Source organism: Cervus elaphus, chromosome 13 (assembly GCF_910594005.1).
Source record: "Cervus elaphus chromosome 13, mCerEla1.1, whole genome shotgun sequence".
In the NCBI taxonomy this organism is placed as follows: Eukaryota; Metazoa; Chordata; class Mammalia; order Artiodactyla; family Cervidae; genus Cervus; species Cervus elaphus.
The window spans coordinates 41,374,517-41,391,545 of NC_057827.1; positions in this window are offsets into that span (position 1 = coordinate 41,374,517).

Sequence of the window (17,029 nt, forward strand, 5' to 3'; positions counted from 1 at the left end):
TGGAAACTCATCCTTGAAAAGGAAAATGATGAACAGCTCCTCTTCTGTGACTGGAGAAAGAGATGGGAAGTGAGTACAACTACAGTTCTGTGATTTTTCATTTTTACTTGTTTCATAAGGAGATTAGGACAGGAAGTTGAGGGGATTTGACTGATAGCCACGTTTTGCTAAGATTATATTCACCTTCTGCAGTAGGAGTAACAGCAATGTGAGGGATATGAAGACATTGGTAAAAAATTGGAATAACTCACATGGGGAAGGTAACTCTTTGAGGTAACTTTCAGGAAGCTCGTATTGATCAGGTGAGATTCAGAGCACCATGATGTAGGTAAATATGTAATTTTCTCCAATGGCATTTTAGTATCGAGATACAGGAGGAAAAGAATGTTGAGAGATATTCAATACTTGTTGTTGTCAGGGAAAATATGACATAAGAAAATCTCTACCTTATTCTCATTCCACAATCAATTAAAAACAAAATACATTCTATCTTTGTAAAACATCTCTTAACAACATCTCTTCTTAAATGTGTAATAACCATTAAAGCTTAACATATGTAAAAACAAATTTCTGACATTGCCAATCAAAACTAGACTTGCAAAGTCTAGAATATCATTTTGACATTTCTCTTTCTAAAATGCTACTATAGGGAAAAAAGTAATATTGTCAATATGATTAAAGATAATTTATTTGATATGGCTTAAAAACATCTGGTGGGGTAAAATTTGGATTTTACATATCTTTTCCTGCCCCTCGGGTTAAATTATTAGATAATAATGTTTAAGATTCTAGTACTTTGAATATACTTATATAGAATGACAGAACAAGCAATTTATAGAACTTGGGTTTAAAAGAAAAGAGCTTATAAATCTGTTGCTTCATCTCTTTGTCATGAGTCAAAACCAGAAATTTTAAATGCCAACAGATTGCCTTGGGAAATTTGTTTCATAGTCAAAAGCAGGAAGTAGTAGTGCATTGTGAGTTAGTCTGAGCTTCCTTAAGCTTGAGATGGTTTTTTGCCTGCTTGCTCTCTTTAAAAAAGAAAAATTAAGTTTAGAGCAATATTCAGAGTTATACTGCCCTTTTTTGTTAATATTGACTCATAATTTCTGAGTATGTCACTGCTTTGTTCTTTCAAGAAAAACAAAAACTACCCAAATGTGGGTGTCTGACACAGATTTTCAAAACCTCTTATGGTCCTGAGTCAATTAATTCAATCTTCTCTAATAATATTGTAGCCATGACGTTGGTCAGTCACTGCAAGGAAAAAAATGACTTGTTAGCAAGAGAAATATGTGCATATTTGTGCAAATATCAATTTCTATCACATCCAGTGTTTGGTGATGCTAAAATATAATATTCCATTTGTTTACTCTTCTATTAATATGTAAATAGGCAAAAGGAAAGGAAAGAAAATATTCTTCCAGTCATACATGTGGCTGAAAAGGCCTAATCAGTACTACATTTACAGTTTCCCTATAACTCTACATGTTTAGCTTTTAGAAATCTGTCTTTTAAATATGCTATTTTTCTTAATTTAGAGTTAATCAGCTGAAATAGGTTCATCCCTTTCATTTCATCAGTATCACAAAGTGACTGTCTGGGAGCCTGAGTTCTAATGAGGCAGCCATTCCAAACACGTACAGACAAAGCAGTGGTTTCCCTGGCAACGAGCACCATGAAAAAGCTCTTAGAATAGTTATTCCTACCCTTACACATGAGTCCTTTTCATTTCAGTAAAGCTTCCTGTCAGAATGCATTCATCAATGTAATTTACCAACGAAGTTTGAGAGATTAAATCCCTTTCCCCACAAAAATTAAAAAATAAAAACTATAGCTAAAAATCAGCAGCTAGGCTGAAATTATACCTGTGCTGTCAAATGATGCTTCAAAGGAAGTAAAGGACATCGTAAGATTCCTGAATTCACTTTGAACCTGAGATTAATTTTCATTTGATTTAATCTGGGGGCATAGAAATTAGATGCATTGGGAGGAGGGGCAGGTGCATTTAATCACTAGCTCTAAAATTATCCTTTGTGATCCAAAAGTAATTTTTATTAAATAGTAGAATTTCACAAAACCTTAAGTTGCTATATGCATTAAATTAAGATTTATGATATCCTTTACTAACATTACACTTTTGTTATTGATGTTTACCAAGAAAAGCAAATTCCAAAAAGGTGATATCTTTTCAACTGATGGAACTATGTAAAAGATTCTCGGATGAGATTCTTGAACCCACTTTCCATCTAAGTATGCAATATAAAAAGGCAGAAACAGGCAGCACCTTGTGTTATGTGGCATTTCAAACAAGATGGAAAAAACCTGGAAATAAAAGGAGGCTGGTTGAAAAAATTGCCCATAAATAAAATAATTGCAACACTTTATTTGGCTTATTTTTTTTTTTACTAGAAATCAAATTCCTTGAGTTTAAAATATACCCACTATCTGTAATACAAAATGAGAATACCTCACTTCCAGCATTTCTCAAAATATTAGCACCCAACAGATACAGGGAGAGTTTATATGCTAGTGATTTACCCTGGTGGCTTCATGGAGCATCTATCTATGCTTGTTTTTTAGCAGACATGCTTCTGCAAAGGAATATTTGTGTTGCCCAGTGCTTTTTTTTTTTTAACACGGTATCAAAATTACTTTTATGTAGATTCAGTTGTATTTTATTGCTAAGAAAAGTCTATATTGCCTTCGCTTTTTTCCCATGACACGCTGAACCTTATAGTAATATTAAGTAAAAACTACCATTGCAGAATAAAACACAGGCACGTACAAACACATGATTTAAGAAAGAGGTAAGAAAATAATTTACATTGATAGAGCAGGGCATTCTCACTGTTTTTTTCACCTGAAGATTGAAAAGGAAACTCATTTCAGCTTGTAACATTGCACGGATTGCTGCAGACACAAAATGAATCAAATCTCCTGTTGGATTATATGGGTGGTATTTCTTCTGTTTGCTAGCAAGATAATTCCTTGCTTACTGCTATAACATGCAACTCAAATGTTGTCTTTTTCAAGACGGTTTTGAAAAGTGGGTCCCATTTTACTGTGGTTTGGGGATAATAAAATCACAGATTTCATTAAGCATCAAAAAGGATGTGGAATAAAATATAGTGGGAAAGAAGTAACAATTTAGGATACAATAGATGAGAATTTCATTACATGAATATTCATCAGTTTCTTAGAATTTGCATCTTATGTACAGGCTTCAGGGGGAGGAAAAAAATGTGTGTTTTAAATCTCAGACTTTATCTCTTCCTGCTGCTTTATCTTTTCAACATAGGAAGACATCCACATGATAAAATGTAGAGAACATACTTTTAAATATTCTAATCTGTATACTAATCAATCTGTATCTTTATATTAGAGAGCAAACCTTTTAAGATAAGAAAAACACAAAGATTTTTTTTTCATCCATTTACTACATTTCTTTTTGTTTGTTTTTCAGTGGACATTCACAGCTTTATGCTTATAAGACTGTATATATTTCAAGTACTTTCATGAAATAAAATATCATAATACACAGTTCTCTACAATTAAAGTTAGTGTGCAAAACCTCAGCTGAAAATTACTTATAAAACTTCCAATTACAGTTTTACAAGTTTAGGTATTCTCTTCACAGTTGAAAAATATAAGGCAGATAAAAGTTGAGTGTGCATCTCTGCCTCCAACTACAACATAAAGTTGATCTTCCATAGCATGTTTCTTAAAAGCAACTCTGAAATAAGTTTCCTCCAGATCCTTTAAATTATTCACTTTCCCTAATGGCTTATTGTATCATTCCCCAGCAGAATGACTAGAAAAGCCCTATTGCACTTAATCTAATTAGGGATTTTTGGAAAAACCAAGGTTACATAGTTCTCATTAACTGGTTAAAAAAAAAAAAAATTGTACCATCTCTAGAGGTATAGAAATAAACAACAACAACAGAAAAAAAAAAGGGAAAAAGGATGATTCCTTTTAAAGTTTCAGAAATGAATGTAAGTGTTCATATTCTGGTACATTAACAGTTTGTTCCAGTACATTGATATTTTATGTGGAGGCCCTACTCTGCAATTAATATGCCTGATGCAAATTGAAAAACCCATAATCCATCCTTCTCTGTTGGAATGTAAGAGTATATTATTATTGAGAAGCTACAGGATACCAGAGCCATTTTTTAAACTTGAGTGCTCATTACCTTAAATCTGCATATAAAACAGTTTTGCATTCAGACGAGGTAATACATAACGGAATATATTGTGGCGCATATGAAAAAAAAGTGCTCCAAATAAAAACGACCTGTGGGCTTCCTTTGTAGAAGAAATTTATGCCGTTCCAGGCATTAGGGATTAATGATAGCTAACAGCAAAAGAGGAGAATTGAGCATTAAAATACTGTGCCTAACTTTCCTGACTACCCCAAGGCTACAGGACAAACTGAATTGTCTAAATATCCTTAAAGGTAGGGACTAGGTATTTATCATTAAGCAAATACGGTACTTGGGGATTGCATCTGATTTTGTCACATTAGTATTCAGAATATTTCTTATATAGTTTTGAAGGAGAAAAGACAACCTTAATGGAATAAGAGAGAAGAAAGAAAGAGAAAGAAATCCTTTGTTTCTAACAGTTCAGAGAATGTCTTTCCTTGTTTCCAAAATTACGCTTACAGTTGTTTTTCACAGGACATATAATTCTGCCATTGTCTTCTATGATTTACAAAAGCCAAGATTTTAATGAAAGTTTTATTGTACCTTTTTTAAAGGGAAGATTAACCACATTCCATTAAGGAAAGAGATTCAAATGTAATATGTTCTCAAAAATTGAAAAATCCCTTGGATACGAGTTTATTTCCTTCATGGTTCTCTCTTAAACCTGTTCAATTCACTTGCTTCCTATTTATTTTAATTCACTTGAAAACTGTTCAATTCATTTACTCCCATCACCACCACCTGAGATCTGGGCCTTATTAGCATTTTAGCATTCGCATAGACACTTCCTTCTTGGTTCTCTTCCTATGTATCACTTCAGACATTTATTGCTTCTCACTGTCAGTTATCAATATAATTGTCTTATTTTACTTATCAAATGATACGATTCTTGAGGCAAGAGGCTGTGTGATAAGACCTGTATCTTCCAAAACAATCATAGCAATTCACATTATTCACATGAAATAAATTTTTGTTGAAAAATAGTTTTATAGTTATTGATTGTAGAAAACTGATTTTTTTCACCAGAACAAAAAAGGGAATTCTACATATTGACACAGGAGTATCATATGATAATCTTCATAGTCAAGCATTATAGTTTTCAGTTGCTGACAGTCTCAATGTAGTAGTCTAAGACATAAAATCAGCTAGCGCTTCAGAGAAAAATCAGAGAAAAGAGACATTCTAAGGGCTGTGTGGGCTTCTCAGGTGGATCAGTGGTAAAGTATCTGCCTGCCAGTGGAGGAGATGCAGTTTTGATCTCTGGGTGGGGAAGATCCCCTGGAGAAGGAAATGGCAAGCCACTCCCGGATTCTTGCCTGGAAAATTCCATGGACAGAGGAACCTGGCAGGCTAGAGTCCATGGGGTCGCAAAGAGTAGGATACAACTTGGAGCACGAGGGGCTATGTAAAATCAGACCTCTGCTTTGGGAATACAGAAATTTACATCTGTAAAGACTATCAATGTGGTCAAGTTCAAGGCTTAAGTTAGCTTCAGAGTCAAATTTCTTTCCTCTCAGTGCAATGTTTTTTGTTTTTTGTTTTTTTTTTTTGTACTCTACAATGATGCCACAATGAGGAAAGAACTGATTTATGAGAATGACATATATTTTTATAGTCAGACCAGTGTGTAACTTCACACTCACTTGGAAAGGTAATAGTTTGCATCAGATGAGTACACACATACACACGCACATATACACATACTCACTCATGTCTAACTTTGGCTCCAATAAAATAGGGCTGGATGGCTCTCCTATTTTTCCTAGTACAACTGTTTAAAGAGGGCTGAACAGATCATTTACTTGAAATTTCCTTTGATAGAATAAAGTTCATGTTTGTCAAAGTGACTTATTAAAAGATACTTTAGGGAGAAAAGTGGAAATGACAATGCAAAATTGAGAGAAAAAACAGTAAGACAGGGTAAGAAGAGAGATTCTCCCACAGATTAAATTCATTGCAAATGTATGTATAATCAGAGAATAAAATTGACTGCCTTGTGATTTGACTCATGTGAAAATGACTCTCACAACGAAAAACCTTTCAGTGGCCTTGAACAGTGTTTGGCATTTTCACCATTGAAACAAACTTTTGGTTTCAGATATTGCATCGTATGGCATCTTTACACAAAAAGAGTGAAATTAAAATTATATCAATTCTGTAGGCTATTGCAGAGGATTGGAGGAGGGAAGAAGAGGGAACTGAAAACAATTGTCATAATTAAAGCTAAAGATTTTAGTTTAGACTTGAAAAGAGTACTCTGAATGTAAATAACATTACATGTAACACCAAGAGAAGTTATGGAATTGCCTTCCCATGATGATTTTTTAGAATAGTATAGCATATTGTAAATCAGCTATAGTTTGGTTAAAAATAGTATAGCTTAACAGCTGGCTAGAATGATAAAAATAGAGATGTGGGCAACATAAAAACCCTTAATGACAAAATTTAAAACCCAAAATTTTAATCCAAAATTTCAATTACTCTTTCTAACAGGGATGGTTCTGTTTTCATACAGGTAATTACTTTATATATTTCATTAAACTGTTTTCAGAATCTGCAAATATCATGAGTTTAGCTCTAAAGTTAAGTAGTGCTGTCCATAGAATAAAAGTAGTTCGCAATAACCAAGGTGAATTGATGTCATTATGTGATAACTTTTATTAAGAGAGAGAATGTGTTTGTGTGTGCAAGTGAAATTCACTGGCATAGAACGCAAATCAATAAGGGAGGGGGCAGTGAAATTGCAACTAACTTTTCTTTCTGTCCACTGAGAACGGGACAATTAGAATTTTTAAAATTTACAACAGGAATAGTTATTTTGAGACATTAAGTAAATCATTTTGACTGTTCAAGTTGTTAGCTGTGTTAACTGTAATGTGTTACTGTAAGATGCTTGGGATGTTCCTTTGGCTATGTTCTAAAAGTCAGCAGTTTTCTCTTTCTGATGTGTATAATCAGAAGCTCTTGAAACAGAAAGACTGTTTAAATATCATCTCTCAGGCTCACTTCCAACACAATAATTATTTGATGAATAAAACTGAAGATAGTTTATATCTTGTCCTTGGTAGATTACACTATAAAATCAAAGTCTTTCTACTTCAGTGGATATTTCTACCAGTTAAAGTGATGTACATTGTTGAGGTACAGTCACTTTGTCTAATCCCCACATCTAAATTCACTTAATGCCTTAATATGTAGACAAGTCATTCTGTTTCATCATCAGTTAATAGTGGACATATATATCTTTCTAAGTAAGCTTAACATAGAAAAAAAAATTAACACTCACCTGAGAATCTATATGCTCTATATGAAATAATTCCTCAATTTTATCAGTGAGATAACACAAATGATCCGAATGTTAAATCAGATTCATAAGAATTAGGGATTTACCAATCATTTTGAGGACCTAAAAGACTAGAATCTAGAGGCCCAGGGAGAGGCAACTGGAGAGCTGAGACTCTCTGGGTCTTTTCTTACTGCATCAGATAATCTCTGGGGTGTTAATTACATGAAAAGTAAACAGTATCAGTTATGAAACACCTCCATATTACGCTCAAATAGGCATATATTTTCTGGGAATTTATGCCCCCTATGTACATGGATTCTAGTTGTGTTTACCATAAGGGATGCTAGGTACATCCTGCAAAAACCACCCCACAGATAAGAGCTCTTCCACTAGCTCCATCAGCTTGTTCTCCAAGACGTTTGCAGTTCGCATATTTTAAGTGTATTAGTCTGCTAGGGCTACCAGAACCAAGTGTCACAGATGGGGAGACTTAAATAAGAAAAATTTATTTTGTCACAGTTCTGGAGGTCCATCATCAAAATGTCAGCAGGTTTGGTTTTTCCTGAGGCCTCTCTCCTTGGTTTGCAGGGGACCAGCTTCACATGTGTCCATATGTGGCCTTTTTTCAGAGTGTGCCCACCCCAGTTTGGCTTCTCTTTCTCTTCTTATGAAAGAGGATTGAATTAAGATACCACCCTTATGACCTCATTTAACCTAATTACCTCTTTAAAAGCCTTCTCACAAAGTCAGACTGGGAATTAGGGCTTCAACTTACAAAACTGGGGGGACATGATTCAGTCTACAACAACAAGGATACACATGTTTCAGATGTCCTCCAGATAAAGGGAGAGTATGGACAGCAGACCTGCTTATTATCCTTCAGCGCTTAAAGCCTCAAAAGCCTGTAGAACAGATAGGTTTCAAAAGAACATCTACCACTAGCAAAAATAAGTGGAAAAAAAAAAAAAGGAACATCTAAGGAGTGGTAGAGGAGGATAAGAAGCTAAATCTTATCAGAGGCTGTGTTAAGAACAACAAGAAGAATGCTTATTGCCAAAGAATTCTGAGATGATATAAAATACTTCATTAATAATGCAAACCTAAACTTCTCTGTAGTAAAAGTATAAGATTCATCTTTTGAAAGCTACCAGTGTAACTTTTCCTCTAAAAACAAATATATTCCTAACAGTAACTCCTCTATCATAGTGTGCACCATTTTTATCATAGCTTTGAATTAAGCAAATAAATCTTAAGAAACATAATACAGATCATAAGGTAAAATGGGGGTTGACACAGCAACCTATTTCACCGTTAAACTGTAATTCAGTCATTAGTTTCCCAAGTCATTTCCACAATTACAACAAATATGTCTCATCAGCTATTCAAAATCTTAGTTTATCAAGCAGTTATTACCAATTCTGGAAACACAGAAATTAGAGCCACAAAACCAGTTTGTATTAGGTACAGGAGAGTAGATCAGCCATAAATGTGGGTGGAGTGTGTGGTGAATGCCCCTGCTAGAATTCTTAAGGAAGCAAGGGGGTAGTGAGGACTGCTGGTCTCCTAACACACGTAGAGCTTCCTTCTTAAGAGGACCCTAACTTCATTCAAGTATACCCCCATTTTCCTACATACACACTGTGACTTAGAAAAGTCGACCTTATTTCCTAGATCAAGACTTGAAACCCGATTACTCTAAGGCAATCTTAGTAATTCCTTTCCATTGTTCATGATTATTTTGAAAATCAGACATATAAGTCCCTCAGTACATGGGATGTGTCTAATTGTTATCCAAGGATAAGTAGATTGTTCAAACAGCCTCAATTATATTGAAGGGAAAGACTTTTATCCCTAAAAGGAGAATACCTCTTCCCTTTTATTCACTAGATTTGAATGAGAAATCCTGTAGTCCTCATTACTCCTGGAAACTTTTTTACATTTCAAGGGAACCAGAAGCAGATGAAGCCCTTAGCTGGACTGCAGAATAGAGATGCAAAAAAAATGAGGGTCCTTGCTAATATCCTAAACCCAGGAATGAACCAGAACCGAAAACTTTTCTACCTATTTACTTCTTCATGTGCAGTCCCTTCATTGCCATGGTAGGCTTTCATTACTTGGAGATCAAAGTAAAAGATATATAATAATCAAAGAACCAAGGATATGTAAATAAATGTGCCTGATAAGGAAAACGGCAAAAGTATTCTTAAGCAAGACCATGTGAGAATGTTAATAAATTCTTTAATTTTTGAGAGAATCTTGATTGTGTTTTTCAATCAAAATTCTACAGATCTGGGGATTTTTCTGTTTTGTGTCTATTATAATCTCCAGACTTGAAACATTGCTGTCACCTTGCACTCCTTCTCGACCTTTCCTCAAGAGCCAACCATTGGAAAGTGAGAGCATTTTCTCACCACCATGTTTTTCCTAAACTGTCCTAACTTTGTAACCTGTGCCAACACCATATCTCAGATATTCATTATTTCCTATCTCTTCTCATTATAATCCATCCATCATTTAAAACATCATCAGTTATTTGGTAATGCTTCAAAAGTGAAATAAAACATGTAGTACATGAGCAGAGAGAGTAGTGAATGGAAAATAATGAAAAACCAGAAATGGATAAATACTAAATCTCAAATTACTGAAGGAAAATGAGTTATGATTTTGTCAAAAAAATAGCATGAGTGGATCCATATCTTTTAGTGCTTATAATAAGATTATTTCCAGCAGATTAAAAAATTAAAGTTAGAAAAATAAAACTATGAACTAGTTTGAATAAAATGTGGAACAATTCCTTTATGACCTTGAAATGGTTAAGATCTATCTGACTCTGACTTGAAGTTCAGAAGCCATAAGATTAGAGGTAAATAAATGTGAATAGGCTAAAAATAAGCTTATTCATGGAAAAACAATCCTGTAAACAAAATAAAACTCCAAGTGATCAACTGAGAAACTGTATTTGCTTTTTATGTAATATAGCTTCTCTAATATATGAAATGTTCCTAGAAATAAATGAGCTTACGATTGACAATCCCCCAAATAGCCAAGCATATAAGCAAACAATTCATGGAGAAGTAAACGTAGGTGACTTAAACATGTGAAAGGATATTCAAGTTAACTTATATTTAAAAATAATCAAAAAAATAATAATAATCAAAATTGTAATTAAAACTATAGCTGGATAATATTCTTTTACCAATCAGGATGACACATCATTTAATAACACACACTTCTGCAGACATCTAGAGAAGCAGATACTCCCATCCATGCAAATCTATGGTTGAAATACAGATTGGTACACATCTTACTAAGGCAACGTGGTAATAGCTACCAAAATGAAAAGTGGATAAAAAAATTTCCAATTAATTACACCTCAGGTAGGTTAGCCTAAATAATCATGTACATGTGAAACTACTTATATATAAATGTACTCATTGCAGAAAAACATATATTAGCAAAATTCTGGCAACAAGACTGTCAGCACAGTGTTACTTAACTAAATCATGATACTTGCCTTTGAAATATTTCATAACTGTAAAAATGTAATGACAATGCTCCATGTGTGTTAACATGGAAGGCTCTTCAAGAAAGAACATACAAAATGCTGCTCTAACTCTAACAAAAATAAGGAAATTGAGAACTTATTATGCTGATTCTTATATGTGCATAAATCATAAAGCAGCATTCATTCATATTAAGAGATGAGAACAGGGCAGATGAGGGACAAGGTAGTATGGAGGGTTTTTCTACTTTTGAATCATGCACATGTCACCTATTCAAAAAAATAATAGTCTCTTGTCCCCTAGACCTACTAATATCCAAATTCTGTAGCCAGTTGTTTATAGCACTTTACAGTTATTCTGGTAATATTTCTTCTTTCTTACCCATGCTTAACTACCTATTCATGAGACTCTTCAATACCTTAAATTTGCTTGGCTTTTTTCTACCTATGTGATATTACACACATATTCCTTTCAATGTCTTCTTCTTCAATCTATTATCACCTATAATAATCCTACATATGTTTCATGACACATTTCAAATGACAGCTCTTTCAGAACTCCTCTGATCACCCAAGTAGAAATGACTTTTCCCTCATCAGAATCCTTAGTCCACTTATGCTCTTTTTGCACATAAGATATTTTTCTTATACAAGAAGTCTGTCATTCTATTAGTTTTGAAGTTCCTTAAGAGCAAGGTTTCTTTCAACATGCAAGTCATGTTTTCTGTATGTGTGTTAGCCTCCAATAAATTTTAACAAAAACTACAAGAGAGGAAAAAAGGTTTTGCTAGCATCACGCACTCAATGAACATGAGTTTGAGCAAACTCCAGGAGATTGTGCAGGACAGAGGAGCCTGGTGTGCTGCAGTCCATGGGGTCACAAAGAGTCAGACACAACTTGGTGACTAAACAACAATGATAGTGAAGAGAGAAAAAGTCATAAGAAAAAAATGCCTCAAATAGGACTTACAGAAGTATAGTCGATATAAGTGTCATTTTTTCTTGGAGTGCTTTAATTAATACCAAATTCGGTAGCCTCCTACAAAATTTAAAATTCATAATAAATCATCTAAACATTTATTTAGTCTGCTGATTTTAAATACTTCATAATAATCAAAAGTTGCATGAAAGTTATAGGATGCAATATTCTTTAATCATTCCAACTACTGCAATTAGGGCCTTATCTATATTTAGATCCTAAAAATTTCTCCAAATAAGGTTGGCATTTAAAATATTTAACAATTTAAATTATTTACTGTATATCTGTATGCCTTTACTAGACTGATTAAAAAAAAAAGAAAAGAACTTTTAAATTTCTACCTTTAGGTCAGTTTCTTCAACAAAATGTCTGAGTTACCTTCCCTTATTTTTCTGTTCTTTGATCATCCAACATATATAGTCTTAAATGCCTTAAGAAGTTTTAATTAACCTTTAATGCTCAAAATCCTCCAAGCCAGTCTTCAACAGTATGTGAACTGTGAACTTCCGATGTTCAAACTGTATTTAGAAAAAGCAAAGGAACCAGAGTTCAAATTGCCAACATCCACTGGATCACAGAAAAAGCAACAGAGTTCCAGAAAAACCTCTACTTCTGCTTTATTGACTACGCCAAAGCCTCTGACAGCGTGGATCACAACAAACTGTGGAAAATACTTAAAGAAATGGGAATACCAGACCAGCTGACCTGCCTCCTGAGAAATCTATATTCAGGTCAAGAAGCAACAGTTAGAACTGGACATGGATCAACAGACTGATTCCAAATAGGGAAAGGAGTATGTGAAGATTGTATATTGTCACCCTGCTTATTAAACTTACATGCAGAGTACATCTTGAAAAATGCTGGGCTGGATAAGGCACAAGCTGGAATCAAGATTGCCAGGAGAAATACCAATAATCTCAGATATGCAGATGACACCATCCTTATGGCAGAAAGTGAAGAACTAAAGAGCCTCTTGATGAAAGTGAAAGAGGAGAGTAAAAAAGTTGGCTTAAAGCTCAACATTCAGAAAACTAAGATCATGGCATCTGGTCCCATCACTTCATGGCAAATAGATGGGGAAACAGTGGAAACAGTGGCTGACTTTATTTTGGGGGGCTCCAAAATCACTGCAGATGGTGACTACAGCCATGAAATTAAAAGATGCTTACTCCTTGGAAGGAAAGTTATGACCAACCTAGATAGCCTATTAAAAAGCAGACACACTGCTTTGCCAACAAAGGTCCATCTAGTCAAGGCTATGGTTTTTCCAGTAGTCACATATGGATGTGAGAGTTGGACTATAAAGAAAGCCGAGCACCAAAGAATTGATGCTTTTGAAATGTGGTGTTGGAGAAGACTCTTGAGAGTCCCTTGGACTGCAAGGATATCAGACCAGTCAATCCTAAAGGAAATCAGTCCTGAATATTTATCAGAAGGATTGATGTTGAAGCTAAAGCTCCAATACTTTGACCACCTGATGCGAAGAACTTGCTCATTGGAAAAGACCCTGATGCTGAGAAAGATTGAAGGCTGGAGGAGAAGGGGATGGCATCACCAACTAGATGGATATAAGTTTGAGTAAACTCCAGGAGTTGGTGATGGACAGGGAAGCCTGGTGTCCTGCAGTCCATGGAGTCACTAAGCTGACTAACTGAATTGTATTTTTACATATAAACTATTATGCAAGTTGAAAACTGTTTTGTAACTTGTCTTTTATTCTGAACTCTAACTACACTCTCTAAAGAAAGCATTTAGTGGTTGTCATGTATATACATTTATTTTGGTGAAAACTAAAAATAACCCAGACAAAGAGATTAACCTTCTTTGGAATTGGTATGAGGTATCTTCCACTCAGGAAACAAGTCAGAATACACAACAGAAGTACATTTGATTCCAGAATTTTAGACAATTACTCATAAGCAGATTTTCTCAATGGTAGGGCCTCATATTCTTCTCCCTAAAGAAGGACTCTGTATTTTATAAGCTTTATTTCCCACAAAGTCTGGATTTTTTCCCAACTGGTGCACTGGGAGGACCCGGAGGAGTCGGGTGGGGAGGGAGGTGGGAGGGGGGATCGGGATGGGGAATATGTGTGGATCTATGGCTGGTTCGTGTCAGTGTATGACAAAACCCACTGAAATGTTGTGAAGTAATTAGCCTCCAACTAATAAAAAAAATAAATAAATATTAATACTGTAAAAAAAAAATGGTCTAGCTAAATTTTACTTATATCTGAACCTGCGTCCTCCCTCCTGGACTGAGCTTAAAAGACTAGGAAATGTCTATGTTTACCCAGTTCTTAGGACAAATCCAGGTTTTCCTGGTGGCTCAGATGGTAAAGAATCTGCCTGCTATGCAGGAGATCCAGGTTTGATTCCTGGGTCGGGAAGATCCCTTAGAGGAGGACATGGAAACCCACTCCAGTACTTTTGCCTGGAGAATTCCAGGGACAGAAGAGTCTGGCAGGCTACAGTCCATGGGTCACAAAGAGTCAGACACAACTGAGTGACTAACACTTTCACTTACTTTTTCACTAGCACAAATCCTGACATATAGTAGCTGCACAGCAAATATTTAAGAAATTGAAAAATCAGCATTTCTTTGGCTTGCCACTACCCTATGTATAAAAAAATCTCTGAAATATGACTGACTCTAGAAAATCCTCATATCCTCCGAGGGCAGGAACTAGAGATTACAGTGGTAGGAGGCCCTGTGATTCTCAGTAAGTGATAAGCAACCTAAGGGGACAGAGGAGCAAGGCTGGAATACTCTAAGATGCTTTCTTTTCAAATAATTTTTATTCATCATCAACTGCTTATTAAAGCATCTCAGGGCCTGACATCTTCTATGCTTTCTGTATTTTTCCTACAGCAGAGCAGAAATTATTCACTATTGAATTGGGCACATGTCAAAAAGCAAAAAAGGAACTAGATGAGCAGTTGGATTTCAATTGTAGCCACTATATAGCTAATAGTTTATCGTAATTCTCAAAGGTTTGGTCCCAAGATGCTCATGCAAGTTCACCCTTTGCCGACCTCTTACAATCTTTCTGTCAGCATTTTGAATGCTACTGATTCTGTGAGTAATATTTGCAGCAGAGGTCAGGCTGGCCAGTGAGTTCAGCATGCCCTCTCACTCATGAATTCCTCTTCTTCTGTGGCTTCTCACCACGAGTTCACATGCCGTGGCCTCTACATCCCAAACTGCAGTAAGCAAATTTCAATCCTGAGTAAAAGGGGAGAAAGTAAATCCTGACTACTGCTAGCTTATTTACACCAATGGTCTAGAGCAAGCCAAAATCAACAGACTGTAAATAAAAGAAAGTCCTCTTTTATGGCAGTACCATACACTCTCACATGTTCAGATTCTTATTTTAAATGCAGATTTTTGTCCCTAGCACAGCATTGTTATCAGTGCATTGATATGTCTGTTGCTGTCAGAAGCTCTAGCAATTCCAGCTCTAGCAATTCCCATTTTGGCTCGTTTTTCCTATTACTTATTCCATCTATGGGCTTGATGAAATTGTGGTGGACAAGAAGCTGGTAAGAGCTTTCTGATAAGGCCAGCAGAATTTGCCCCATGATGGTCTGCTTAAGTACTACAGATCCTTGGTGTTAAAGCTTCCTGTTGCTAATAGCCCAGAATGCAAACAGAGACCTGTGCTGCCTTCCCTGGAGATGCACAGCAACCCACTTCCAATGAAGAGAAGCAAAGAAAAAAAGAAAAAGATCCTCCTGCTGCTAATCTTCCAGAATGAAAGGGCCTGAAAATCAATGCAAGGATAGGTTTTCCTTTTTTCTCTAAGCTTTAATCTAGGGATGATAACTGTGATGATAGTATTTCATTATACACTTAGAGTAAGAAAGAAAAGTACAACAAACCTAGATATGAAGGATGAATGAATATTTGTGGCAGCCTTCTTGTTTGGCTTTGGCTTGGAAAATATTTTGCTCTTTTTGTTGGCAGCTGCAGTTGCAGTCAGCACAGAGAGAAAGGTTGATCGCAGAGTTGCACTGAAACATATTAACAAAGGTAAAATTAATAGATTTTTCATAAGTGAGATTCATTTCTATGGTATCATTAATACGCTTCAGAATTTTAAAGTAAATGTGTTTCAGTTCTCCCAACATGTTGGAATTAGAATTGGAGTGATGTCAAGATGTTCCATCATCAAAGACGCGAAGAGAATAAAACGGCTTTGTGTAGGGCAGTCACCTCAGGAGAAAAAGAACTAATAGAAAATAAATGGCAAGTCTTTTGTTTGTTTGTTTTTGGCAAGCATTTGTATGATAAACTTACAGTGTACTGGTTTCAATTCAGAAAGTATAGGAAAAATAAATAAATATATGCTCACTGCTTTGGTAGCAAAGCACTAGGCATGTATGTTGTCAGAAATTCAATATTCCTTTCTTTCCTCTATATCCTCTACCAAACAGAAGATTTCACATAAATCAGAGACTTTAGATGTCTATGTGACTTAACTAATATCTCCTTTTCCTTTTCTTTAAATTTTTGCTGGAAACTGAGAGAATATGAACAATAAAAGTCCCAGTGTATTGTTTCTTTTGTAGATACTTATTTAATGTCTCTTTTGTGGCTACTTTAGAATAAGATATCCAAACCATAAAGAAGATAGTGATGGCATTGCATGAATTTGAAAACCAAAGTTTTTTAGACCAAATCTTTTACTTGCATGGATAATGATTCACTTTTAACTGGAAACAATTAATAGGTTTGCATAAATAGAAAGTCTTAGCAGTGCAACAGCCACAAATAGCCTTCATGAACTATCTTGTTGAATCCAACAATTATTATAATTTATACAAAATCTAAATTAGAGTGTAATTACTTTCTCTTCAAAGGAATCACAAAAGAATTTTTTAATTAAGAAACTGAGCATGTAAAGTTATTGGTCTGTGGCCATAACAACCTTTTGGTTTTGCAGAAGGCATACGTTTAAGAATGTCAGTGTTGAAACACCGAGTATTAGAAAAACAGTGTTAAAATTTGAAAACAAAAACAACCATTTGTAACAGAAAAGCGGATACTGAC